The sequence below is a fragment of the Lissotriton vulgaris genome, chromosome 6, assembly GCF_964263255.1.
Source record: "Lissotriton vulgaris chromosome 6, aLisVul1.2, whole genome shotgun sequence".
NCBI lineage: Eukaryota > Metazoa > Chordata > Amphibia > Caudata > Salamandridae > Lissotriton > Lissotriton vulgaris.
In genome coordinates this window covers 1,177,734,551-1,177,762,265 of record NC_141694.1, presented here as the reverse complement: position 1 = coordinate 1,177,762,265, position 27,715 = coordinate 1,177,734,551, and positions in this window count along the sequence as shown.

The following is a 27,715-nucleotide window of genomic DNA, read 5'->3' as shown; positions in this document are numbered from 1 at the left end:
TTGCGACGATTTCAGCTGCAGCGGTGACATGCTTCTTCTCGATGCGTCGTGCTTTCAGCTCCAAGCGGCACAAAAGTGACTGGAGTCAGAATTCACAGCAAGGAAATTCAGGAGGGAGCTGGAGGTGAACTCTTTTGTCCCTGAGACTTCAACAGGAGGCAAGCATAGTTCAGGCCCTTGGAGAATATTCTGTAGATGAAAGTCCTTACAAAGTTCCTTCTCCTTTCCCATGGCAATGAAACAACCACTGCAGGCCAACCCAGCAAACAGCACACTGGCAGAGGGGCAGTCCAAGCTCCTGCAGCTTCCTTGGTTCTTCGCCTAGGCAGAAAGGTTTCTTGTTCCAGAAGTGATCTAATTTTGTGGGATCAGAGTCCCAATATTTATACCCCAAAATCTTTTGTTCTCTGAAGACAGAGAGGCCTCTGCCTAGTTCAAACCAGTTCCTGAGCACTTTGTTGACATGACTCTCTTCTTCCTTTCACTGTGCAGGGCAGAGACATCAGCCGCCACACAGGAGGTAGAGCCAGCACAGGGGAGGGAAGATACAGCTCTGGAGCACTCTGTTGCCATGATTCCTCGTCTCCTTTCATAGTGCAGGGCAGAAACATCAGACAAGCCACAGGGGGTGGTGCCAGCATTGTAGAGGGAAGGCCCAGCCCTATTCAGGTCCCAGGTGCAACTCCTCCCTCCCATCTAGATGCAGATCTCTCTATTCACCACCGGGCTGTCCCAGCCTGTTTCCTGGAATCCCCCAGCCCTGTCACACACAAATCCAGACAAGGGATACACAACCCAGCAGAGGCAGGCTCAAATGGTTAGGCAAGCAAATACCTGCTTTCTAAAAATGGTATTTTCAAACACAGAATATTAAAATAAACTTTACTAAAAGATGTACTTTATTATTCTGAGTTCAGGCACACTAAATTCGAATTTCTACCATGTTCCCTGAGTCAATTAGGATTATAAGGATGTAATAATCTTAACTGCCCATTCTGGCCTATGAGAACAGGTAGCCTTCAATAGTGAAAAACGAAAATGGCTGTAATTCACTATTAGAACATTCTACACACATCAGGGCATGTCCTAACTTATACTTACAAGGCACCCTGCCCTTGGGCCTACGATAGGGGTGTCTAATATGAAGCACAGGGAAGGTTTAGGGACTGGCAAGTGGGTGCACTTGGCCAAGACGACATTGCAGTGCTAGACTGCACATAGGCCTTGCATTGGCAGGCCTGAGATACACTTTACAAGCTGCTTCTGTGGGTGGCACAACCAGTGCTGCAAGCCCACCAGCAGCATTTGATTTCCAAGCCCTGGGCACACATTCTGGGTTGTAGGGGTGCCACCTTGCCGCTTCCGACCTGGTGACCCAAGTACAAAACGGAGCTCTGCCTGATCTGGCACTTTCTTGTTTTGATCGTGAGTCCTGCCTTTCGTAGTTCCATCAACACTTCCCAGAGGTGCTGCAAGTGTTCTTCCCAACTGGCGCTGAACACTGCAATGTCATCCAGGTAGGCGGCACTGAAATCCCCCAGCCCAGCCAACACCTGGTTGACCAACCTCTGAAAGGTGGCAGGTGCATTCTTCATTCCAAAGGGCATAACCCAGAATTGGTAGTGCCCATCTGGTGCGGAGAATGCTGACCTCTCCTTAGCCCCATCAGTCAAGGAGATCTGCCAGTACCCAATCATAAAATCAAACGTGCTGAGGTACCGTGCAGCTCCTAACCGATAAATGAGCTCATCAGCTCTGGGGATGGGGTGTGCATCCATCCTGGTGACTGAATTGAGCCCTCTGTAGTCCACACAGAACCAGAGTCCTGGTGTGGCACCCGGAGAGGCAGCCTTTGGTACCAAGACCACTGGGCTGGCCAAGGACTGTTTGAGGACTCCATGAACCCTAAAGCAAACATCTTGGAGATTTCCTCCTTAATGTAAGCCCTAACCTTGTCAGTCACTCGGTAAGCCTTGTGCTTGACAGGAGGACTGTCACCAGTGTCCCTATCATGGACACAGCACTCTGTGGCACTAGGAACCAAGGAAAATAGATCAGGGAATTGCCCCAACAGCTGGCGACAATCTTGCTGCTGATCAGGGGTAAGTGTGGCAGAGAGGCTGACACCATCCACTGACCCATCTTGCTCTGTTGCAGACAGGAGGTCAGGAAGAGACTCGGTCTCCTTCTCCATTCCATCATCTGTCGATAGGAGCATGCCCACTTCGGACCTTTCTAAGTGGAGCTTTAGGCAGTTAACATGCAGGACCTGCAAGGGGTTTCTGGGAGACTGCAAGTTCACCAGATAAGTGACATCACTCTTGCGCTCCACCACCTCATATGGACCGGTCCACCTGTCTTGGAGCTCACAAGGCTCCACAGGGGCCATGACCCAAACTTTCTGTCCAGGCTGAAGCTCATTCAGAGTGGCATTATGATCGTACCACTGCTTAATTTCCTCCTGGCTGGCTTCCAGATTCACCTGAGCAAGATCCCTGAAACGCTGAGTCTGGTTCCTGAAGGCCAGCATGTAACTATACACATCCTGGGGAGGTCTCCTGGGAGATTGCTCTCAGCCTTCCTTGACCAGACTCAAAGGTCTTCTTACCGGGTGACTGTACAAAAGCTCAAAGGTGCTGAACCCTAGATACTTTTGTGGCACCTCACGGTAGGCAAACAGAAGGCATAACAAGAGGACGTCCCACTTACGCCTCATTGGTTCTTCAAGACCCGTGATCATGCCCTTAAGGGTCCGGTTGAATCCTTCAATGAGCCCATTACCTTGTGGGTGGTAAGGAGTGGTAAACTTGTAGGTAACACCACACTCCTTCCACAGAGACTTCATATAATTAGAAATTAAGTTTGTACCACGGTCAGACACCACCTCTCTGGGGAACCCCACACGGGAGAAGATCCCCATCAGTGCACGTCCCACCACGGGGGTCGTCACTGTCCTGAGCGAAATGGCTTCTGGGTACCGGGTAGCATGGTCCACCAAGACCAGGATAAACCTGTTGCCTATGGCTGTCTTTGGGTCCAGTGGCCCAACAATGTCAATCCCCACCGTTTAAAAGGGGGTACTGACTACAGGGAAAGGTTGGAGATGGGCCTTGTGCCTCCTTCCACTTTTCACACTTGCCTGGCAAGTTTGATAGGTCCTACAATGAATATCTGAACTCTTCCATATCTGGGGCCAATAAAAGTGGGAGACAAGCCTTTCAAAGGTCTTCTTCTGCCCCAGATGACCAGCTAAAGGAACATCATGAGCAAAACCCAGTAGGAAGGCTCTGAAGCGCTGGGGTACCACCAGCACACGGGCTGACTCAGGCTCAGCCACCTTAGGCTCGCTATACAGGAGACCATTCCCCCAGTAGATCCAATGTGATCTAGACTGATCACCTGCTGCCTAGTTCGTGGCCTGTTGCCTCAAACCCACAAGAGAAGGGCACTTCTTCTGCTCTTCACAAAATTCCTCCCTGGAGGGACCCCCTTCTTGGTGCCAATGGGTCAGCTCAGGTAGGTTCCCCAGTTCAGAAACTTGCTCCCCTGTAGACTCCAGGGCATCCCCCTCAAGGTCTGCCTCCTCCTGGGCCATGGGAACAATGGGGGATGGTTTCCTGCGCCTACCTCTTCTCTTTAAGGCAGGTCCCTGGGCCATCCTTTCAGGCTCCAGGGTCTCTTGAACACCCTTAGCTGCCATAGACCGAGTGGTCACACATGCCAACTCAGGCAGACCCAACATATCTAATTGCGCCTTCCTCTCCACCTTAGCCCAAGGGGAGCTTTCTAAATCATTGCCTAACAGACAATCAACAGGCATGGATGGCCTCACAGCTACTTGAAGAGTACCAGGGACCCCCCCCCCACTCATAGGGAACTTGAGCCACTTTGCAATGGCTCTCTGTGTTGTCAGCGGCAACAACTGGGAAGAATTCATGAGGGACTACTGCTCTTCAGAGACTAAGTGACACTTGACAGCTGTCACACTTGCTCCTGTGTCTCTTAGAGTCTCCACTCTATGGCCATTGATGGTCACCCACTGCCTGTATTTTTAGTGTTCTCAGGCAGCTGAGTTTTAGGGACCATCTCAAAGTCTCCTAATAAGACAAAGGACATTTCTGCAGGCCCCCACCCACCTTGGGCACCCATCTCCTCCCCACCCAGGGCTACACTGGCCATCTGACGGGGTGGTGCATGGGGTGGCACATACTGTCCTTTCTGAGTACCCTGAGGATCATACCAACGGTGTCCTACCTGCTTACACTGAAAGCAGGTAACAGGCCCCCTATGAACAGGTTTACCTGTTGAGGGACCTGACTTCTTTTCAGGGGGAGGCTGGGAACCCTTACCTTGGTTCCCTTGGGAATTTCTTTGGGGACCTTTTTGGAACTCCCTCTGTTTACCCTTGTCCCCTCACTCTTCTGCTGAGGACCCTGCCCACCCTTGGCAGAGTCTCCCACAAGACCCTTGTGGGCCCTGGTACTGACCCAGCGGTCCGCCTCTTCAGCAAGCTTTCTAGGATTAGTCAACTTGCAATCAATAAGGTGCTGGCGTAGCTCTGGAAAACAATTAGCAGACAAGTGCTCCCTAGCAATCAAACCCTAGAGGGCTTGAAAATTATCAATATTGCTACCCCTCACCCAACCATGCTTAGCTCTGCAAAAGAAAGACACATATTCTACCTAAGTGGTTCCCTCCAGTTTCTTACAACTCCTGAACCTCTGTCTATAGAGCTCTGGAGCTAACCCATACCTTGTCATCAGTGCTTTCTTCATGTGGTGGTAAGACATCCTATGCTCACTGGGTAGGTCTAACAAAGTATCCCTTCCCTCAGTCAGAAAGCGGCCCCACAACCCCGCTCCCCAATCCTGCTCAGGGACCCGGTGGGCCAAAATTGTATCTCATAGGCTGCAAACCACTGACCAATATCTTCACCTTTGTGAAAATCTTGGATGACATCCTTGGGAATATGTACTCTGCCTTCAGAAGGCACAGATGGGGCGCTGCCACCAGAGGGATTGATTTCTAAGCCCATGGCCTTGATCTCTAACTCCCTCAACATTCTCTCATGCTCCATTCTCATTCTCTCCCTTTCCAAAGACAGCCTGTTATTCTCTGTTTACCTCTGACTCTGTTTTAAACTTAACCATCTCCAGCTTGTGTGCCCTATTCTCACCCCACCCCTGGCTGGAAACTCTGGCCCTTCAATTTGCCCATTTGAATCGCCCACAGGCTCCACCACAAGATCAGGGGCATTTCTTGCTTCTACCCAGGCCCTCAGCGCCTTTTGGTAGTCTTCTTTTTTAGAAATGCCTGGTATAGCAACTTCCAATTTCCTGCAGAGATACTTGAGCTGTTTCACAGTGTAGGATTCCAACCTCTCTTCCTCAAACTCAAGATCCATAGATGCAACAGATGCTGGTTTACTCATGGTGGTAAGAATTGGGAGTTTTCAGGAAAAACTAACAGTCAAAGGAAAAAGGATTCTAAAAAAATTATGTGGTCGCGTTTGGTCTGCCCTCACTAGTAGTATACACTAATCACTGTATATGAAACACAAATGCAAAGTCCAAATCCTCACCGCTGACCACCAATGTTAGATCTGGGGGTCTCTAGTTGGCAATGGTATTCACCTTTGTCCAAATAGTGACCCTTACTTCTAAGTCAGGATAAGGAGATTACACTCCTTAATAACCCTTGCTCACGCCCTTGGTAGCTTGGCTCAAGCAGACAGGCTTATCTCAGAGGCAGTGTGTTAAGCATTTGTGAATATGCACAGTCATACAGTGATAACACTACAAATGGACACAACACAGGTTTTATAAAAATAAGTATTATTTATACAGACTTAAACACAAGACCATAAACGACAAAAAATCCACAATACTACACTTAAGGTTACTTAAAAGATGATTAAAGTCTCTTAGTTCAAGTTGTTGGTAAATGCAACAAAGTTCTCAACAAAGTACCTGGATGCATAACGCAAAGTGAACAAAAGGCTTGCAAAAGGGGAGATGCGTCGGTTCCGTGACCCGAGGGAACGGTTGCGTCCTTCCTCAATGCTTGCGCAGAGTGGGGGACTCATCCTGAGCCTTAATGATGCGGAGTTGAGGCGTAGATTCTCGGCCTGCGGGCCCGTTATGATGCGCAAGATGGGGCCTTGATGCAATGCGATGATCCGGTTGCAATGCAAGAAGATGGTGCCCTTGATGTGGCAGTGCGATGACGATGCGATAACGCCCTGGCAGCCTTGCAACAACTCTGTACGTTGGAGCTGCAACAGGCCCTGCGACACGATTCTCAGGTGATGCGATGGCGACTCTCTCGTTGGCGTCATGCTTCTCCGGTGATGCGACAGCAGGCAGCTTCGATGAACACACGCTTCTAGGGAAATACGGCGAAGGCTCGCTTCTCCGGCGTTGCGACAATTTCAGCTGCCGCGGCGACACACTTCTCGTTGCGTCGCGCTTCCAGCTCCCAGCGTCCCAGCGGCATGCAAGTGACTGTAGTCAGAATCCCAGCAAGGAAATTCAGGAGGGAGCTGGAGGAGAAGTCTTTTGTCCCTGAGACTTCAACAGGAGGCAAGCACAGTTCAAGCCCTAGGAGAATATTCTGTAGATGAAAGTCCTTACAAAGTTCCTTCTCCTTTCCCTTGGCAATGAAGCAACCACTGCAGGTCAGCCCACTGGCAGAGGGGCAGTCCAAACTACTGCAGCTTCCTTGGTTCTTCTCCTTGGCAGAAAGGTTTCTTGTTCCAAAAGTGATCTAATTTCTCTGGATCAGGGTTCAAATATTTATACCCCAAAATCCTTTGTTCTCTGAAGGCAGAGAGGCAATTGCCTTGTTCAAACCAGTTCCTGAGCACTTTGTTGACATGACTCTCTTCTCCCTTTCAATGTGCAGGGCAGAGACATCAGCCGCCCCACAGAAGGTGGAGCCAGCACAGGGGAGGGAAGATACAGCTCTGGAGCATTCTGTTGACATGATTCCTCCTCTCCTTTCATAATGCAGGGCAGAAACATCAGACAAGCCACAGGGGGTGGAGCCAGCTTTGTAGAGGGAAGGCCCAGCCCTATTCAGGTCCCAGGTGCAACTCCTCCCTCCCATCTAGATGCAGATCTCTCTATTCACCACCGGGCGGCCCCAGCCTGTCTCCTGGAATCCCCAGCCCTGTCACACACAAACCCAGACAAGGAATACATAACCCAGCAGAGGCAGGCTCAATGGTTAGGCAAGCAAATACCTGTTTTCAAAAAGTGGTATTTGCAAACAAAGAATATTAAAATAAACTTTACTAAAAGATGGACTTTATTATTCTGAGTTCAGGCATAGTAAATTCGAATTCCTACCATGGTCCCTGAGTCAGTTAGGATTATAAGGATGTAATAATCTTAACTGCCCATTCTGGCCTATGATATTAGGTAGCCTTCAATAGTGAAAAACGAAAATGGCTGTAATTCACTATTAGAACATGCTATACACATCAGGACATGTCTTACCTTATACTTACAATGCACCCCACCTTTAGACCTACCATAGGGGTGTCTAATAGGAAGCAAAAGGATGGTTTAGGGACTGGCAAGTGGGTGCACTTCGATATGGCAGTGCTAGACTGCTCATAGGCCTTGAAATGGCAGGCCTGAGACACACTTTACAAGCTGCTTCTGTGGGTGGCACAACCAGTGCTGCAAGCCCACCAGCAGCATTTTCTTTACAAGCCCTGGCCACACATGGTGCACTGTACTAGGGGCTGACAGATAAATCAAATAACCCAATCATGGAATCCAATTAGTAAATCAATTTAACATGGGGAGCACTTGCACTGTGGCACTGATTAGCAGTGGCACAGTGCCCAAAGCATAAATCCAGCAAAAACATATCAAAACAGAAGAGGTAATCTGTCAAAATGGAAGGGAGGCTCACGCCAAATATGTCAGGTCTAACAGCCTGGCCACTGAGTTCTGTATCCTCTCGAGCCTTCTCTTGAATTCAGTGGTGGTTTCTGCATACAGTATGTTGCTGTAGTCCAGCTGGCTAGTGATTAAGGCTTGAGTGACTGTTTTACTCATGCTGATGGGGTGCCATTTGAAGATTCTTTGGAGCATTCAGGGAGCATAGAAGCAGGCAGGGGAGACTGAGTTGATCTATCATTTCATGGTGAGTTTGCTGTCCAGGAAGATGCCGAGTTTGCGGGGTGGTCTGTTGGTGTGGGAGTAGGTCCAAGTTCAGTAGGTCACCAGGTGTCATTCCATGGGGCGGCATGGTTGCAATAGATCAACACTTCGCCCTTGTTAGTGTTGAGCTTCAGGCAGTTGGCCTTTATCCAGTCTGCAAAAATCCTTCATGCAATTGTGGAAGTTGGTCTAGAGATAGTGAGGTCTGCTGAGAGCAAGATGATGAGCTGGGTATCATCGGCAAAAGATATGATGGTAAGATTGGGAGTTCTGACAATGCCAGCCAGAGGTGTCATGTAGGTGTTGTAGAGGGTGGAGCTGAGGGATGAACCTTGACAGACACAGAAGATGGTGCTCTTGGGTTTTGAGGTGAAGAGAGGTAGGCGGATACTCTGCATTCATCTCGGGAGGAATGATGCAAATCACCTATGTGGGTATCCCTTGATCCCAATATGGTGCAGTCTTTTGATGAGTATGTGGTGAGATACCTTGTCAAATGCTGCAGAGAGGTTGAGTAGGATCAGGGCAGACGATTCTCCCCTGTTGAGTAGGGTGTGGATGTCATCAATGGCAGTGATCAGGGCAGTCTCTGTGCTGTGGTTGGATCGGAAACCGGGTTGGGAGGCTTCCAGGTGGTTGTTTCTCTCCATGTGTTCGGTGTGCTGCCGGTTGATGTCCTTCTCCAGAACTTTGGTGTGGAAAGGGAGCAGTGAAATTGGGTGGTAGTTATGGAGTTTGCTTGGGTCGGCGGAGGGTGTCTTGAGGAGACAGTCTGACTTCTGCATGTTTCCATGCATCATGAAAGGTGGCTATAAGGAAGGATGCACTGAGGATGGTAGTGTGTTGGTGGCTGATCTCCTTACTTCCTTCTCAGTGGCTTTGGGCATGAAAACTCTCTGACAATGCTGAAGAGTTCCTTGGTGTGGTTGGCGGTTGCCTCTGTGCAGTCTGCAATGGCATCCTTTTTCGTGTTCTTGAAATGTTGGTGGCTTTCATTGAAATGAGTATTGCTAATGTTGACTTCTCATTTGCAATCATGTGAATACTGCTATGTATTCAACGTGTTCATTGAGGAACTCTTAAATACTCATTGGTAATCTAAATGTAATACCCATGGCTATGATATTCTTTGCTTGTGCTTTGAAAACTGTGCTGCTCGCTCTGCCGCAATAATGGTTTTGTCTTACAAATGGTGTTGTCTTTGTTTATATCTTTGCTTAAAATCTCTGGAAATAAAAAAAAATACCATCCTTTTGCTAATGCCTCCATTGTACGAGTACCGTGTGTCATTGTGCCAGAGATGACAATCATATGTGAATAATAAGATTGGGGTGGGATGCCTATTTCTGTAACTCTACCAGACAAAGTGTTCGGACATCACTTTAGGCAGAGACGCATTCTAATTTGAACAAACCCACACAGATAGTCATACATCTCCATGTGATACACACACACACACACACACACACACACACACACACACACACACACACACACACTCACTCTGAGTCATATCCTAGCAGAGCAGGAAAGATGCTTAGCATGCCATTATACTCAGTCACACTTTCTTCTCCTCAGCTCTCTGATTTTGTCCACCACTAAAACATCTCAGTCCAAAGTTTGCTATGACCTGCAGGGGTCCAGGCAGGAAAATCAGACAAACTCAGATCTCTTTACTCCAAGGCCCAATGCTTATTTGTATAATTGAGACTGATGCCTTGGAGCCTGACTTTAATGGCCAGTCACTACTAAACTTCTAGTAAGCCATGTGATGAATAGCCCAGTACTGCAGGCACTATGGTGAAAGAGACACTGCATATGTGATCATAATGCTTGACAGAGAAGCCTCACTAGGGAATGCAAGGATATAGAGCTCTTTTCGAGAAATTTGGTCCCTGTTCCACTCTCATCTCTTTGATGGAACACTCCCAGCTTCCACCCCTTAAAAAGCAATAAACAGTGCTTGCTTAGTATGCTGCTCTGTCTGTACAACACAAGCTGTTCACGTTGGCTGCCTGTGTCACTTACAAAGCCTTGTTCTCTAGGGTACCACCTTATATAAATAGGTCTATGCAACAGAGTTTAATGTGTGCGGATCGATCATTCATAAATCATTTTTGGTGATCAAATGTATTGACAAGAGACATTTGTGAATGGGTAACTGGACATAATATCGACTACATAATATCGAATTGACAAAATATCGACGGAAAAATATCGACATTAACTAAATATCGACTATAGGAATATCGTTGGACAAAATATCGACTGTAAAAATGACCCAAAAATATCGAATACAAAAATATCGACTCAAAAATATCGACCAGACAAAATATCGAAATATAGTGAAAGTAAAAAATATCGAGAAAATGTTAGAAAATATTGATTTTATAAAATAATATATATATAATATATAAAAAAATAGTACTTAATGTTTAGGAGCGGGTTGTGGGTTTATAGGGGAATAGGGTGGGAAGTAATTTAATAATAATTAATTATTTAATATATGTTTGGTAATTGTTTTAATTAGATTTTAATTGGTAATTAATTAATATTAATTAGTTAATTGTTTAATTGATTATTTAGCATATAATTTAATTGATTAATTGATTAATTAATTATTATTAATTATTATTTTTATAAATTGATTTGTATATGATTTTAATTGATACATTGGTTATTAATTATTAATAATTAGTGATTTATTTTATTAAGAATTAGCATATTATTTACATTTATAAATTGCTAACACATTAATTATAATTAGTTAATGATGTAATTAATATATTGCATATCATTTAAAAAAAGTAATTGGTAATTAATTTATAATAATGACTTAATTACATTAATTGGATACATTTAAATGTAATGTGTTAATTTATGTTGATGTTAATTAATTAATTGGAATTAAACAATATTAATTAATCAAAATTATTATTATAGCTAATGTGATAATATATTTTATTAATGTTTTTGTAAAATATTAATTTTTTATTATATATTCATGTTTAATGTTGTGTTCATTATTATTTATAGTGTTCTGGCTCAGTTTCATAGTTTTTGTTATAGGTTAATTTTTTAGGGTTCAGGGTCATTTTTCTGTTCGTGAGTAAAGGTGTATTTAGTGGGATTTGGAAAATGTTTACGTTTGTGGGTAAATGGGTTTTTTTGAGGTTCAGGGTCAGTTTTCAGTTTTTGTGTAAAGGGCTATTTGTAGGGTTCAGGGTCAGTTTTCAGTTTGTGGGTAAAGGGGTATTTGTAGGGTTCAGGGTCAGTTTTCAGTTTGTGGGTAAAGGAGTTTTTTTGAGGTTCAGGGTCAGTTTTCAGTTTGTGGGTGAAGGGGTATTTGTAGGGTTCAGGGTCAGTTTTCAGTTTGTGGGTAAAGGGGTATTTGTAGGGTTCTGGGTCAGTTTTCAGTTTGTGGGGAAAGGAGTATTTGTAGGGTTCAGGGTCAGTTTTCAGTTTGTGGGTGAAGGGGTATTTGTAGGGTTCAGGGTCAGTTTTCAGTTTGTGGGTAAAGGGGTATTTGTAGGGTTCAGGGTCAGTTTTCAGTTTGTGGGTAAAGGGGTATTTGTAGGGTTCAGGGTCAGTTTTCAGTTTGTGGGTAAAGGGGTATTTGTAGGGTTCTGGGTCAGTTTTCAGTTTGTGGGGAAAGGAGTATTTGTAGGGTTCAGGGTCAGTTTTCAGTTTGTGGGTGAAGGGGTATTTGTAGGGTTCAGGGTCAGTTTTCAGTTTGTGGGTAAAGGGGTATTTGTAGGGTTCTGGGTCAGTTTTCAGTTTGTGGGGAAAGGAGTATTTGTAGGGTTCTGGGTCAGTTTTCAGTTTGTGGGTGAAGGGGTATTTGTAGGGTTCAGGGTCAGTTTTCAGTTTGTGGGTAAAGGGGTATTTGTAGGGTTCAGGGTCAGTTTTCAGTTTGTGGGTAAAGGGGTATTTGTAGGGTTCAGGGTCAGTTTTCAGTTTGTGGGTAAAGGGGTATTTGTAGGGTTCTGGGTCAGTTTTCAGTTTGTGGGGAAAGGAGTATTTGTAGGGTTCAGGGTCAGTTTTCAGTTTGTGGGTGAAGGGGTATTTGTAGGGTTCAGGGTCAGTTTTCAGTTTGTGGGTAAAGGGGTATTTGTAGGGTTCAGGGTCAGTTTTCAGTTTGTGGGTAAAGGGGTATTTGTAGGGTTCAGGGTCAGTTTTCAGTTTGTGGGTAAAGGAGTATTTGTAGGGTTCAGGGTCAGTTTTCAGTTTGTGGGTAAAGGAGTATTTGTAGGGTTCAGGGTCAGTTTTTAGTTTGTGGGTAAAGGGGTATTTGTAGGGTTTTGGGTCAGTTTCAGTTTGTGGGTAAAGGGGTATTTGTAGGGTTCAGGGTCAGTTTTCAGTTTGTGGGTAAGGGGTATTTGTAGGGTTCAGGGTCAGTTTTCAGTTTGTTGATAAAGGGGTATTTGTAGGGTTCTGGGTCAGTTTTGGCCTTTAGGGTGAAGGGGTCTTTTTAGTGTTTTGGGACAGTTTTGGGTATTTTAGAGTGCTGATGTATAGTGTAACTTAACACTGATACATTAAATCTATTACACGAAAATAGCTATTATTATAACTTTACATTAGTACGCTTTATTTTGATCAAAACAATATATGTATTAGCATGTTTCCAGACAGTAGCTAGAGTGGAGTTGGAATTCTAATTATTAATTGGTTGGTGTCCAGCACCATCAGTAATATTACCTACACTGGAGTTGGATTAATAAAAAAACATTGGTCAGTCTCCACCACATTTTATGGTATTACCTTGAGTGTAGTAGGAATAGTAAATAATTTTTTGCTAGTGTCCTGCAGCTTCTATGATATTAGATTGACTGGAGTAGTAATAATACATATAAAATTGGTCAGTGTGCAGCACATTTGTATACATTTGTTCATTACTGTATTTTAATATTAAAAATTAATGCAACATAGATGTTTTCAAATAACTTTATTAAACAATTTTTTAATTTTTTATTGTGTACTACAATACAATCACAAACAAATATAACATCACATTTTTTTGACTTTTATTATTCACAGAATAACATCTTTACATTTATATACATGTGGTCAATGTAAAAAAAAATTTTGATTACTAGATTCTTTCAGTAAATTTTACATATTCCCATCAGTCACTTACAATTTAAAGTATTTATATAGAAATACATAAAAAAATGATTTGTTATACATTTCTTACATTAATATTTAATAATGTTAATATTAAATATTAATATAATAAAATATATATAATACATTTTTCTTTTTAACAAGTAACATGACTATTATTACATTTGTTAGGATAAATTGAAATACAAAAAAACATTTTATTGGTGTATATTTCACAAAATGTTGTTTTTACATAAAACATATAAATCGATTTGGTTGTAAAGTTTATAATTGTATAGGGAAACAATATGTTTAATTGTAATATCTGGTATTGACCAAATATTAGTAAAGCAATTATATACTTTTGTTATAGTTAGAAATAATTATAAAACTTTGTGTAATAATTAATAAAAATAATAATTATTTTATTAATTATTATTATTATTAATTAATAAACATAAACATTCATTTATTATTAACAAAAATATATACATTCACAGATAAAATAGATACTTTTTTTCAGGCCATTCTTTATATACTAAATGGTTCTAATTGTTATATTAATAACAATAAATAAGTTATATTATTTATCATTATTAATTATTACCATAAACATTTATAATGTTTTATTAAAATTATACACAAAATTATTCATATCAATATACACAATAACAAAATATTTACATCTTTTATTCAAAGTCTTACATAATTATTTAATATTATTAATATATAATAAATATTATATATTCATTTATATTAAATATATTTATTTTTGTTCATAAAGGAAAAATTTTCATGAGTATAGTGTATTAATTTGTTACATTATACATGTGTATGTATTATATATTTTCCATATGACATTGTTTATTCTATTATCCTTTTACACAAATGGGTTAAGGGGACTACTTTTTTACCGCGTAAGGTTATTGCGCTCCATTCAGGACTGGAGAAGCTCGCGGTTGGGAGTTGCTTCGCGTGGAGAGAGGTAAGGTTATTTTTAACTACAAATTATAAGTAAGTGGTCATGTTTGAGGGTATAATCGAACTCTGTAGTGTTTTTTGGTGTATGTATTAATAGTTTAAGTAGCGTTTGGGTGAAAAGTCTCCGTTATAGATGTGTCGTGCTTTTTTTCCTTCAAGTCTAATTTTAAGTGTTCGGAAATGTCTTCTTACATGGTTAATGTTAATTGTTAGTATATTTACAAATGTGAAGGGGGTATTTGTGGGTGGCTTTCGTTATGTATGTTATTTTACAGGTTTCGGTTCCTCGCATGAAAACTACATGGAAGGAAGCGTGTTTTTTTAACGGAGAAACTAATGTTTAAGTTATTATGCTTATATTTTGACATTTATCTCCTATTTTTCGTGTTTGCCAGGAGCGGTTTTTACACTTTTTAAACCTTTTTCGGGTTTTTTTGAGGGTTTCGATTCGGATTGATAAATTGATATGCGTGACCGTTTTTTTAAAATAATGTGTATATAACTTTAAATCCTAAAGTGTCCACACTACTGTTTTCGGGATTTCCTGGAGCGTTTTTTTACGTTTTACATTTTATTTTCGGGTTTTTGAGGGTTTCCCATATTGGAATAGTAAGATATTGGATTGGATTGTATGGATTGATTTTTCCTTGATTGCGTCTCTCAAGTCCAAAAATTGTAAGTATTTATTTTACAATTTTGATTGGGTGGGAAATGTCGATTTTTAATGTTATGTGTTTGTTATAAAAAATTATAAACATTGCATATTTGTTACGAATTTTTTTACATAAATTTAAAAAATTTGTCAAACAAATATGTTTTATTTATAATTCATTATATATGTTTATGACATGTAATTTTTATTATTATTGTAAGAAGACATTCGTATATTTACTTTACATTTTTATAGTAGACTTTTTGCTATTATTGCCAGGTATTCTAATCCTCTAGTTGTAGGGTATAATGTGACTTGACTTTGAAGTAGTCGGAACATTTGTTGGGTTTGTTTAGTGAGTTTTGGACCTATTTGTGACACTGATTGTTCCATTCTTAGTTCCTGATAGCTTTGTTCTTTTTTCAAAGCTTCTAGAAGGTTATGGAATGTGGGTTTGCCTCTGTTTGTAGTTGCTTGGAAAGCATTATGCCACCCTTCAACACTGTTGTTTGTTTTAGCCTCTTGATTTAAAGTACTGAGATAGACATTCCACCAAGGGATTTGGAATTTGGGCTGGCGTCGATGTCCTGATCTGTGCAACCTTCCCACCCAAGTGTCTTCAAAATAGTCTAGCAATGGTGTTAGTTTATCCTCATTCCTCTTATAATATGCGCTGTCAATTAATAAATTGTAATGTTCAGCAACATCTGTAACAGGGACGTAGGCCAGGGCTATTAACTTTTTAACTTGATAGGCAAAGGTGCTATCTGTAGAGTATAGTATACTTAAAGTAGATTTTTGGAGATGCCTCCATATACTCTGATTAAAATGATAATAGCAACCCTGGATTGCTGTGTGGGGAAATGTTCTCAAAATGCTATTAATCATAGCTAATTCGAAATCAATAATTATTTTTTCAGGAAAATAATTATTGATTTCCGTTTTGAGAACATTTAAAATTTCGGTGTAAGTTGTTTGCTGTTTGTTGGGTAGCAAACAGTAAATGAAAGGTATGTTAGAATGATGGTATAAACCGTGGATGGAATACAGTTGGTAAAAAGGTTTTGGGCAGGGTTTAAATGTTCCATCCATCATCCATTGGGGACACTGTTGGATTTTTCGTAAATTACTTGCAGTTGCAAACATAATTATTCTGTTTGTACTGCTTTCATTATCAAAAAGAATAAATTTATCTTTATTGTGTGTGATGGCCATTTCGGGTGAAATAATAATTTCCTCAAAACAAGTTGGGTTGGGTTGTGCTAGTGAGTCGTTTAGTGCGTGCAATTGTGCGTTTCAGGGAGTCAATAGAGGGTAGTTGACCTGAAGCATGGGCAGGGATTTTTACCAGTTCTTCTTTAAGGATTTGTGTGGTGGGTTTGTCACTTTGTGTGCTAGCACTTTTAATACTTTCTAAAGCATCTCTAATTTCAATTTCTGTGACATTTGGGGGATGATTATGTTCTCTAGTAAATAGCACATTAGTTTCCTCAGTAGTGGCCCTCCCATAACATTTGTTGGAGTAATATTTTGTACACTTCCAAAAAACCTTTCTACCACTTTGTCTCTCCTGATTATACACATAACCCATGTAGCATAATAGTAATTTATTTTTCTGAGACATGACAAATTCTGCACCTTCAGTCATTTTGATTTACTTGTTCTAGGAAAGAGTAGAAAGAAACAAAATCAGAACACATTTTTTTACTTTTGTGGTGCTAACATCATTATTGATGCATTTATACTTACAGTTAATCAAAGTAGTAGTCACAGAAGCAGAAATGTCTTTTCAATGATGTTCTTGTATGTATGTCTTTATTTGCTGTTGGTATGAAAATATAGAAAAGCAACGTTAATGTTTACATATAACAAACATATTTCCTACTCAAAAGCAGTTGTCATTTTTGCCTACTAGTGCATTTGATGTAAACATTACATATACTTACTTGTTTAAATAGTAGATTAGTAGTAATTGCTGGAGTACATCAATTTAGTACAGGTATGATCTGTAGAGTAGATAGAAGAAATAAAAGCAAACTATTATAATTTCAATACTGAACAGTTTGGAAATGTAACAGATTTAAACGTATACTAACTTCTAAATATGTCGTTTTCTTTGTTGTAGGTAGAATAGCTGTATGATGTATTCAGAATATCTGTAGAGGAAATATAAAATAGATAACATGTTGTTAAGAACATAGTCTGTGTTATTTTCGGCAGTTTTAGAGAAATTACAAGTATACTTACATTTTTTACAAGGTTATTCTTGTATATTGGTATATTTTGTGTAGGATGTTTTCATATGATATGTAGAATAGATGTATGATGTTTTCTGAATATCTGTAGAGGCAATTCAAAATATATAACATGGTGTTAAGAATATAGTTAGCGTTTTTTGTGCCCACTTTTTAGCAAATTACAATTATACTTACATTTTTCAGAAGGGTATTCTTGTGTTTTGGTATAGTTGATGTTGGATCTTTCAAATGATCTATAGGGAAGATGTAAAAAGCAAGATATCTTGTTTAAAAATGTGCATTAATGAAATTGGCAGTTTTATAACAAACACATCTATACTTACATGTGTAATTAGTGTAGTTTTATCGTATTTGCTGTAGAAATAGCACCATTTCAGTATATCTGTAAATATAATGTTTTTAAAAATTAAATACTCTTGTAAATTAGTGTTTAAAAACAGCAGTTGGTGTGTAACAGAGAATTATTATATACTTACTATCTGATTTTGCACGTGAAGAAATATGACCATGTAATAGGAATTGTGTTGGAGTAGTTTCTATCAGAAAAGTAGGAAGACATGAAAATAAAATAAGTGTAAGACTTAGGAGATGTAAGGAAAATAGTGCACTTCTAATTTAGTTTTCTACAAAAATGCTGTGTTACTTACTTGATTAATTAGCTAGTGAGCTGGATCTTTAAAGATGTTTATTCTGCAACAAAATCTTCAAAGTGTTGGCATCTACTTTCCAGAGAGGTAGCAGCAACAAATGGTAGAATGCATGTATCCCTTTTATACTATATGTGTTATGTGTGCTTTGATTTGATTGGTTGTAGGATGTAAGGAAGCATAGTATAGGCTAGTTTGAATTTTTTTAAGTTAATTGGAGTGTTTGTTGCTGTGAGAATGGTGGTATGTGGTTATTCCCGCATTAAAGCAGGTTCGTGTTTAAATGACATATATTTATATGTGAAAATAAGTAATGAAAATGTTAGTTAAATGCAAAGAATAGTAGAAAATGATAAAATGCATGTAATAGAATGTATATCAAATGTGGATTAATAGTAATTTTATGTAAGTAACAGGTATTATATGTGAAATGTATTTTTTAGTGAGAAATGACTTTTATTGATGATAAAGATGGTATTTTAGAAAGAAAAGTGTACAAACATGAACTCGATATTTTTTTTTTAACGATATTGTGGTAGTCTATATTTTTGTAGTCGATATTTTTGTAGTGTTAGGGCTAATTTCATGTCCAACGATATATTTGTAGTCGATATTTATTTAAGCGATATTTATGTATTCGATATAGTTAGTACTCGATATTTTTTACTCGATAATTTTGTAGTTTGTGTAATAAGTATAGTAAGTCGATATTTTTGTCGTCGATAATTTTTCAACGATATTTTGGTAAGTCGATAATGTGCCCGTCGATAATATTTCAGTGATCCTTGTGAATGTGTGTGATTAACATCTAGTGTGGATGCAGAATGGGTGGTCATATTTTACATGCCATCAGCCCTAAGACACTACCACCAGCAGAGGTGGAACACCAAGCTCACAGTTCTTGCAGATCACATTAATGGCAGCTCTTACAGCAGCAAGGAAATCTTTTCCATCATCAAAGATTTCACTGCTCCTCCTTCCACCTCCAGCAACACCTCATCCTCACAAGACCTTTGAAGCAAGCTTTTGGATTTCTTCTGAAACAAATTCACCTCCATGTACTGCTCTTTAACCCTTAACTGGACCCTGTCACAGTCGCAATTCAAATTCCCATCACAGCTGAATAATGAGCCCTGACCTCATAGCTTGCTATCACTACAGTCAGCATTGCTGCCACCATGTAGATCATCTGCTTGGGGGCCCCATCTGACCCTTGCTCTCACCACACCTTCACCAAAGGACTCCTACTGATCAGGGAAGAAATAGCCACAATTTTCAACGGCTCCTTCGACTCAACCACAGCCTTGGACATGAGGAAATATGCCGCCATCATGTCCCTGCTCCAATAACTATCCACTGACCCAGCCACCCCTTCTAACTACAGAACCATCTACTATACCCAGCAAAGGTCTTAGAGAAACAAATCAACTGATGCCTGACCTCCCACTTAAGCAACCACCAGCTCCTTGACCCCACACAGTCCAGATTCTGGAATGACCATAGTACAGAAACAGTACTAATTTTTCTGGACCTTTCTCTAGCATTTGATACAGTCTCACACCCCATGCTCATCAGGAGACTGCATTAGATTGGCCTCCAAGGACATGCTCTCCGGTAGATCTGCACCTTTTTAATGGATAAAATGCAAGCTGTCAGACTGGCACTTTACTCTTCAGAAGCCCACAAACTCATCTGTGGAGTGCCTCAAGGTTCATCGCTCAGGCACAACCCCTTCAACGCACATTTAATCCAGTTAACCAATGTCATCTGCGCACATGGCATTAATATCCTCTCCTACTACGACAACATGCAACTCATTCTCTCCCTCTCGGACAAGACCCCCAATACATGAAACATGTTCATTGTGTGCATGACAAGTAGCTGTCTGGATGAAAGCCAACTTTCTTAAGCAAAACACTGACAAGGCAGAGGTAGAGATTGTTGGCAATAGCACCTCACCATGGGAGCTTACTGATGACTAGTTTGCCTCTGGCCCACACCCAGCACCTATGCCAGGAACCTAGGAATAATCATTGATAATAAATTGGACATGATAGCACAAGTCAACGCTGTCAGTGCATCCTTCTTCCAGACCCTGAAGATGCAGAGAAAGATCTTTAAATGTCTCCCAAGCAACACTATAAAAACTGTTGCTTACACCCTAGTCACCAGCAAGTTAGACTATAAGAAAACCCTCTGTGCCAGGATTACCAGGAAATTCCCTAAAAGGCAATAAACCATCCAGAACTCAGCAGGCAGGCTAATCCTCAAACTCCCACATTACACCACACCTCAGTCAGGTCCTGCATGGGCGATCCGCCTGCCATCCTAATGGGGCTCTAAGTATTATGTTCATTGTGCCATAAAAATAGCACTTCATTTTAAATTTCTCCCATTAGTTTATTAAATGAAAGCAGCACTTTACGCGGATTTAAAAAAAAAAAAAAAGCACCTCTTGCAAGTCGTCTCAAAGCACAAACGGGAGTCAGGAATCTATTTTAAATGTATCTTATTATTTCATTAAAATCCAATGAAAAGAAATGTAAAATTATGTTCCTGGCTCTGGTTTGTGGGCAGGAACAACTAGCAGTGCGTTTTGTTTAAGAATAAAAGATCCATGTGAAACTCTGCTTTCATATCATGATTACATTAAAAAAAGTGTTTCAAATGGATTTTCAAAAAAAGAAATAAAGCATTTCTCACATTTTGATGTCTTGAATAAAGTATTTCACAGGCAACTTTGAAAAATAAAGTATATCTGTGTTACAAATCTTATGACGGCAGTCTGGTTGTGCCTATGGTGCCACGTTTTTCACCTCCTGTGCTGCGGTTTGTAGAGACAACAGGCCTCCAAGGCTGTCGCTAAGGCCGCATGAGCCATGCACAATCAAATCGCATTACCAAGCAGCAGAATGCAGGGGTCGCGGTTGCCCATGGATGGTCTAACGATGCTCATGCCGGGACAGACGTCACCCTCTTCTCCCTGCCCATCCCCAGCTAAGCTTAATAGCCAATTAGTGTTTGACAGCGGGCAAGAATTGATAAGAGGCCTAAAAGGCCTAAAAATAAACAAAATTGGAAGGACAGGTACAAAAGTGTGGATCCGGCCACGAGCTACTGACAGGGGAAGGCAAGAACTTTCCAGAAACAGTTACAGAGGTGGGACATGGTTTTACCCCACGGACAAAGGCAGGTACCAGGTATAAATAATGGAACCTCAGAACAACTTTCAGTGCATTCCTAGACCTGTGGGAGACTTCAGCAGGACAGCCTTGCAACCAGAGGAGTGCCCGGCTGCTACCAGAGGACTTCTGTGCTGCTTAAAGAACTGTCTTGCTAATTGAAGGAGAACTGGACCATCTCCTTGAACCCAGGACCATCAGAAGTGACTTGAAGGGACAGTTGACTGGCCTCCTGTGTGAGCTACAGGGACATAACATGCTCCTGAGGCCTTGAACCCTGCTGCTGCCCTCTGCTGGAGTGAGTCCTAACCCCTCAAGTGGTGTCCCCCAGGTTCCAGAGCCTTGGCTGTACTGTTGGTTGTACTTTCCAAAAAACCTGGGACTTAGAACATTTTTCACCAAAAAGTAACCTGAATCCCGCAAAAGACTGGGACCTGAGTGCCAGCTGATCCACCCAAGGTGCATCTATGATTGGCCTCACTTCACTGTAGCTCCCATTACATTCTGCTCCGCAGTAGCAAATCCTGTTCAGCTGGAACTCTTTGCAAAAGGATCTGGTCTCAGACTGCATTTTTCAGCCTGCAGGAGATTTTCAGCATCCAAAAACTTGAATAAGTCTGAAGATAAAAATCTTCACTGTGACTTCATCCGGCGGCTGCCCAAGATGACGACTCCTACTCAGACACATCCTGCTGCCTTGCCCCACTGAACTCTACCTTCTCAGGAACTTTTCTTCACATTTTTACTAAATCCGAAGGTAAACCGAGACCAGGCCCAAACCGCCCCTTATATCCGACCTGTGCTCCATTGTGGTCAGCCTTGATTTTTGACTTTGATTCAGTCTTGTGTGATGAGATACTCGCAGTTGATCTTTTAGGCACCATTTCATGGCTACCAACTTAACAGATTCATATCTCTGGCTCTACATATTGGATTTAATTCATTTGAGTATCATGTTATTCATTAGAAATGAATGTAGCATTCTACATTGGTTTGGGATTTTTTCTATGTTGTGTTTTCACTTTATTACTGTTTGTGTGCTGCATAAATACTTTACAAATTGATTCTCAGTTAAGCCTGACTGCTTTTGTGCCAAGCTCCTAGAGAGGTTTTTATTTAAAAAATATCTTGCTACTGTCAGTACATTGTAAGAGACATTGTTCATCATCAAAAAATGAAATGTACAAAATGTAGGGAAAATAATGTAAAACAGTATATATGGATCTGACGTTTTTCCCTTTTTTTTCTCTTCAGAACATAATCCCATGTTTCCTCCCTCATTCAGCTTCAACATAACCTTACCACCCATCCCTTTTCATCAAGCCCTTACCCGTCTCTTCTCCCAACCGTCAACACCTTTGGGCTATCGCATAGAGTAAAGTGTCACTGACAGTCTCATGGACTTGTCTAGGGTAGTCTAATTTGGATTTCAGTACAATATATGCAAGCAGAATATGATTAATTATACCAATAATATAGTGTGGGGGAAAGTTTACAGGGGATGTATGTAATCCTTGGTGCTGCATGAAAAAGCTTCAGCAAGTGAGTCCCCTTTTTGAGCAGTGTAGTACTTCCTTAAGCCCACCCTCTCCTCCCTGTAGAGATGCACCCTCTTGGAAGACAACCAGGGGAGTGATGTCTTTCCCCAAATCTATGCCTCCAAAGAGGTTAGGCTCTTGCAATGTATTGGTTTTTTTTTTGCAGAGTTTTATGTAGCGCGAACTTGACCCTTGAATCAAATTATTCCATTTATGTCCAGGGACTCAGTAAAGCCCTTTGACAATCTCGGTGCAATAGCTGGTAAGAGAGCCAAATGATAACAGAACATGGGGCAGAACTGTATTGGGGAATTTACATCAGGGACAGAGCGAGGATGATCCTGGGTAAATCTCAGAAATGCAACAAGGTTTGAGAAGCACTATTTTTAGGATACTGAACTAAATATACTTAAAAAGTGATTACGATAGACCTTATGAGGCTAAGATAGGATTTGTTGCTACTTTGTATTATGTAATGGATGGTCTATCGCCTCTCTCACTTTGTCCAGAAGGAAACCCTGGCCTGGTCCCAGTGCTGGGAGGTGTGCTTTGAAGAACCATTGGACCAGGAGATTGCTATCCTCCAAAGTATTAAGCTCTTGATCTACTGCCTTAGAAGGGGGCTCTGAGTCTTTGATTTGAAACACAATTCTCAACAATTGTTTGATTCGTACATAAGTGAGGAAGTGACTAGGGGAACCGCAAACTCCGTCCTGGGGGCATTGAATGTCCTCAATTCTCCAAGAAGGTGTAAATCCCATGTCCAGCCCATAACCCCTAGGAATATTAGAGGATCACTGTGAGTGTAGGTTGGTAAACCGCTAAAGGAGCTTGCAGGGGCATAGGGGGATCTCTGCCTATGAATTGCTGTAGAATGTCTGCGACAATGCAGTATGTGGAAAAGAGTGGAGGGACACTAGATAATGGGCATCTACTCTGCTCAGGTGTCCCTGATCTCAATCTCTCATTAAGATACCCATCTCATCAACACAGTCGCCAGCCACTCAAATAACAGCCCATTGGAGTTACGCTGCAGGATAATATTGTTCAAAGTATGGAAACCCCAATCCACCAGCTTCAGTCTGGAGTTTAAGAGTAGGAATCCTTACTTGCCGGTGACCTTTATTCTAAATAATAGCAACCAGCACTATGTCAAATTTCCGAAAGAAAGATTGAGGAAGAGACAAGGGGAGATTGACAAATAAATAGAGTAGACAAGGAAGAAATACCATCTTAACCAACACTACCCGACCCGTGACTGTCAATGCCAGCGTTGACCAAAAATCTATATTGCACCTTCAGTTACCGTAGGTCACCACATGTTATAATCTAGGAGATTCACAGGTGAGTGGTACACATTAATTCTCCAGGCATTTGAACATGACTATCTCCTGTTGCAGTCGGAGGGTCCAAATGGACCGGCAGTGGAATCACATAACCCGAATGGAGGGGGAAAATATAGAAGTTGGACCAGTTCACCCGCAGTCCAGAAATCACTGCAAATTTGGTTAGAAGATGAGCTGTAGTTGTAAAGTTCAGCTGATCCTCCGTAATATACAAGAGGACATCATTAGCATATAAAGAATTTCCAGGAGCGTGGAATAAGTTATTATGTCCATTGTTGACCTACTTGCCGCAGCATGAGCACCCGGATTTCTATTGCAATCACAAAAGGTAATGTTGAGACAGGGCATCCTTGATGGGTTCCCTTGCCCACCTCAAAGGAGCGCTATATACACTGCCTGCCCTGTTCTTACCCTAGCCGTTGGCACTCATATAACAGATGAATCCAATTACATCAAGTAGGGCTAGCACCCATCTTATGCAGTACTCCTAGCATGTAATTCCACTGGAGAGAATTAAAGGTCTTCTCCAGATGAAAAGCAATGCATGCTGCCCTAGGAAAGGTTTTCCGATGAGCTAGCCATGACATCCTGGAGCCTTCTAAGGTTTGAAAGGTATTACGCCCTAGAATAAAACCCGGCCGGTCAGCATGGATCAGTAGAGGAAGATTCAGGAGCAACCAATAAGCTAGCAGTCTAGAATGCATCATGACATCTGTGTTAAGAACAGATAGGAGATAGTAAGGGGACATGTACGTGGAGCCTTCATGATATCTAAGCATCAGTGAGATAATATTTTCATTCAGGGATCATGGGAGATTTTCCTGTTTAAAGAGTGGAGAGTAAGTAGCTGAGGTGCCAGATGGGGGCAAAGCAAGTGTACAATTCAGATGGAGGCCCACCAGTGGATCAAGAAAGGCATCAAACGCCAAAGCTGGATGGGTGTCATTGGGAACTTTATTACTCCCTGTAATAAGTAAAAAGCATGTAATTGATGGCAGATTGATTGGTCAATACTTTCTCTGGGGGGGTAACTAAACAAAGTGGGAGAGAGCCCAAAGTCAATGGCTTGGCCTGCTGCCCTGGAAGCCACAGCACTCTAGCTTCATTTTGGTTAGTCTTGGCTCGATAATTGGTATAATCAAAACAATTCGACTGGTGCATACCGTCACAAAAGGATCACCTGATAGATTTAGGTTTGCCAGCTTTGTCTGGGTGGGTAGGGAGCACCTGTTTAGGATGCCTATGAGAATATTCTAGTTGGAATAGCTCTCCGGCCAACACCTTAACCTCACCATGGTCTTAAGGCAAAACCCTCTAGTAACTACTTTAAATGCTTTCCATTCTTAATGACGGGGATAGGAAGTGCCCTCGCTTTCTGCAAAATTGTAATCAAAAGGCCATAGTAGGGTGTCTAAAGTTATTACATGCTCCTTTGCTTTTATGTAAAACGCCTTTAACAGTGCATCCATGTCACCTGTGTTCTCCTGACCCCAGGACAGGTTCTGGAGCCTGTTGGAGATTTAATTCTTGAACAGCTTTCTCTAGAGCATTCTACTGTTGTGGGCTCCTTTTAACTGGAAATAAAGAAGAACTCTTATTCAGCAATACAGCGTACTTTCCTTCTATTTCTTGAGACAGCACTACTGCCTGCTACATGTTGGTACCAGAAATGGGGTTTTGTTAGATTCAGGAATGGAAGGAGGAACATTGTGCTACATGAAAAGGAGGAAAATATTTAAGTTGAGCCCACTGGCAGTATCGGCTATGGGGACGTTTTTGGTGAGCACTTTTTATAATGCCTGAACTTGATTTGTTTATGATGCCTGAACTTGGTTTGTTTCACGAAAATGCTAATGGCCTAGCCTTCACATCGCGTGAGCCCCTGCTCGCGCAACAGTAAAGTTACTGGCTGCGCACTCCCAGTTGCATTTTGTGACACGCTCACCTGCTTCGTTGACGGGCCTGCTGCGTCTCTTCAGGCATTTCCTTGCTGGCCTCTCTGACACTCTCCAAGACCTCTCAGGATTCAAAGAGGGGACGACACCATGTAATGTGTGATGCCCCAGCGGCCATATTTGATTGGAAAACCTTCATATTTAAAACCAACCAGTTTTTCAAGGATTAGGGGGCATATTATCAACAACTAGTGATATTTACCGCTAAATAAGCTTAGCGAAAAAATTTTTATCGCCGATCATCTCCGGATTTTATCGCAGAATTAACGTGCTATTAGCAACGTTTATCTCCAATGCAATAAAATATCCGGTGATAGCGGCGAAATGTGTGAATATCGCTGGGAATCCAGCGATATTCAGACCTCCCAGGATTCACAGAAGGGACGACACCATGTGATGTGTGATGCCCCAGCGGCCATATTTGATTGGAAAGCCTTCAATTTATAACCAACCCGTTTTTCAAGGATTAGGGGGCATATTATCAACAACTAGTGATATTTATCGCTAAATAAGCTTAGCAACATTTTTTTTATCGCCGCGCATCTCCGGATTTTATCGCAGAGATAACGTGCTATTAGCAACGTTTATCACCAATGCGATAAAATATCCGGTGATAGCGGCGAAATGAGTGAGTATCGCTGGGAATCCAGCGATATTCAGGCATTAACGCCAATAGGGTCTTAACCTGAATATCCAACTCCCATTGGATATACAGTTTAAGAAGTGGTCTGAGCAAGCGTTAGTTTTCAGCGATATTCGTGCTTAGCGCAAATTTTTTAATCGCTGCGCCTGCGTTGATAATAGGCGATAGCGATATTAGCGACTGCTTTCAGTCGCTAACAGGTTGGGTACACCCCCTTTTCATGTCATTAGCTACAAATATTGCTAACATGCAAAGGGGGCCCCAAACCGCTCGCTATCACCTAAAAGCTGTTGCTAACTGATGTTAGCGATAGCTTGCTAATAGGGCGATTAAATTATCGCCGCTTTGCGGCCCACAACGGCCGCAAAAGTGGCGATAATTTCATTTCGCCTGCCTTGGTAATATGCCCCTTCGTTTTTCTTAGAATTTTAATGGTGCAAGTTTACAGTGGGTAATCACTTCCTACATTCCTTATAACAAGGTGAAAATCATCAATATTTTGTCTTATTGGAGTCATTTCAGTCATTTGGTGATATTTTAGTCATGACAATGAAGTATTCAACCACTGTTACCATGGCTACTGTTCAAGGGGCAGTTTAGCCACCCCTGCTTCTTCAAAATCTTGGCAAGCCTTGGCAAGACATTAAGTGACTGCGTACCTTCGAAAATTACATCACTGCCATTGATGCTCTTGGTTATTCACCCACTAGGAAAAAGACTTTGCTTCTCAACCATTTTGGGATTGCTGAGCAGAGAGTATTTGACAATTTGCCAGTAGTTCCTGCTCCCACCTCTGGGGGAACACCCTGGAATGCGAATCTGGGGGCTAGAGACAGAATGTATAAGCAATATTCAGATGAGCCAAATGTTCTTGAAAGGCACGACTTCTTTAAGAGCAAACAGGCCTGCGCGGAAACAGCTGAGGAGTACATTGCGACATTAAAAGTTCTAGTGTCGAAATGTAAGTTTCAAAATTGGGTTGACATTTACATAAGGGACCAATTTGTCTTTAATTGTTTTCCCAAAAAGGAGCAATGTAGGATTTTAACCTTTATCTGTGATAGGGAGGGAGTTACCCTTTTTTTTATCAGGAAAAAGGATTGGGTCAACAATCATAAAAAGCAAAAACTCCTTTTCCTGAACTTTACAACCAATTTATATTACTTTGTCTCATAAAGAGACATTCCACAGGTAGGAGAAGGGATCTCGTCTATGCGCAGTTTACCAAGTTTT